This window comes from Choristoneura fumiferana, chromosome 23 (assembly GCF_025370935.1).
Source record: "Choristoneura fumiferana chromosome 23, NRCan_CFum_1, whole genome shotgun sequence".
NCBI classification, from domain to species: Eukaryota; Metazoa; Arthropoda; class Insecta; order Lepidoptera; family Tortricidae; genus Choristoneura; species Choristoneura fumiferana.
Genome location: NC_133494.1, coordinates 9,909,473 through 9,911,391, shown reverse-complemented (window position 1 = coordinate 9,911,391; position 1,919 = coordinate 9,909,473). Strand labels below are relative to the sequence as shown.

At 35.4% G+C, this 1,919-nt stretch overlaps 1 long non-coding RNA gene across 1 annotated transcript; it reads left to right on the top strand.

Annotated features, from left to right (window-relative positions):
* Positions 1-410: 410 nt before the first annotated feature.
* On the top strand, positions 411-1,470 carry LOC141440800 (uncharacterized). The gene is made up of 2 exons (XR_012452751.1): positions 411-955; positions 1,225-1,470. It is a non-coding gene; the product is annotated as an uncharacterized lncRNA (long non-coding RNA).
* The last annotated feature ends 449 nt before the right edge of the window (positions 1,471-1,919 follow it).

Below are 1,919 nucleotides of genomic sequence, written 5' to 3'. Positions count from 1 at the left end.
ACAAACGATATTATGGATTACGAAGGGACCCGTCAATTATATCTCCAGTCGAGTAAGCTGTGCATTATCCGTCAGTCAGTCATACAGTAGGTAACGTTACTCTTATTAATAAGTTATAAACCTCCACCAGTTTAGTGAAATTACAAAATAAGATAAAAGGTCAACTCGATTTTATGGTTCGGTACCCAAAACCCTATTACTAAGACTTCGTTGGTCGTTTGTCCGTCCGGCTGTCACCAGGCTGTATCTCAAGAACCGTGAGAGTTAGACAGTTGAAATATTCACAGATTATGCGGCCTCTATAACAACAAATACTAAAAACAGAATAAAATAAATATTTAAAGAGGGCTCCCATAAAACAAACGTGTTTTTTTTGCCTTTTTTTGCTAATGTCCAATCCATATTGTATAGATGGTGCGCAACCCTTTGTGCGCGAATCAAACTCGCAGTCGGTCGGTTTCATTTCACTACACTTGTTTAGCAAAATCCCTCTGTTACGCGTCAGTGACGAAACGAACTCGCAAAGTCAACTCTATGATCTCTCTCTCTCTCTCTCTCTCTCTCTCTCTCTATGATAAAAGTCTGAATAAAAAAAAACTCCAAACGAAGGTCGAGGCCGGGCTGCCGCCTCACTCGCCGCCCTTGCCCTTCAACCTGACCCAACAGAGTCGCATCCGCTCCACCTACATCGATCTCGCTCGCTTCACTCGCTCGATCCGCAGCAGTGAAGATATTATTTTGGCGGAGCAGGTTTAGGTTTTTGATCAAATGACTTTTTTTCTTGGCCGGTTTATTAAGAATTATCTCCTAAATGTATGGAAAAAAAAGATAAACTTAAAATTATAAATGAGTTTTATTTTGTTCCTTCGTTTGTCTTTCCTTTTACTGTTTTTGCTCACTAAATATATTTAACTTTTCAGATTCATAATGGACTTCAAATTATTTTCTGAGACAAGTACGTAATACATAACAAAGTACAAAGCTAATAGTATTAGCGATTTTGTATTAAAATTCACCAATACTCTTAGCTTGTACTTTACCTATTATGCAATTGGGCCCGGTAGTCTCATGGATAGGAGCCGAAGATTCAACAGTTACTTACACCTCTTGCTACATAAGTACTAAATACCTTTACAGATTGATTAAACCACCGTTCTTATTTCAAAAAATGACAATCATCGAAAACAGTACCATATTGTCAAATAATATATACGTCTCTTTCAGTTTGGGCGTGACGTCAGTGAGGTGTCAATTGTTCGTTACCTATATGATTTGATTATTTATGACTTTCAATATTTTTTGATTTTACAAGATCTTGCGGATTAAATTGAGGAATATATAGGTTGTCACAAAAATATAAGTATAACCACTAAAGACAACATGTAGTATCGAATCGTGAATATAATTATTTTTTTGTTTTTAAGAAATCTATTGTTATAAAATAAAGATACAACTTTTACCATGAATAGACTTACGACTGATTACGATGAAGCATACCTAGACACTTGGTAAAACTATAAGCTGTAAATGTCTGCACTATAAAGATATTATACACCGTGTTATTTTTGATTGTTAACTTTGAGGGGGCACTATAGTCAAACGAAGTTAATTTCTCCAAGACACTAGAATCCTAACTCTTACTGTGTAAAAGATAGTCAAAAATTAAGTTAATTAATTATTAGCTGTAAATCCCACGATCGAGCGACGACATCCACACTGCAGCAGACAATAGACATTATTTTTCTAAGACTTAATTTCTTTAGGGATTGCAGTTTTTCTCACTCACTTCTCAATCTAAGTTATATGATATAGGAATTATCAATGACAAAAGTAGAACAGCCATCTCAACTACTTTGTTTTTTTTTTTACTGCTGCTAAGAACTACGCTAAGTATACAAGATCTATTTTGGATGCTGCCT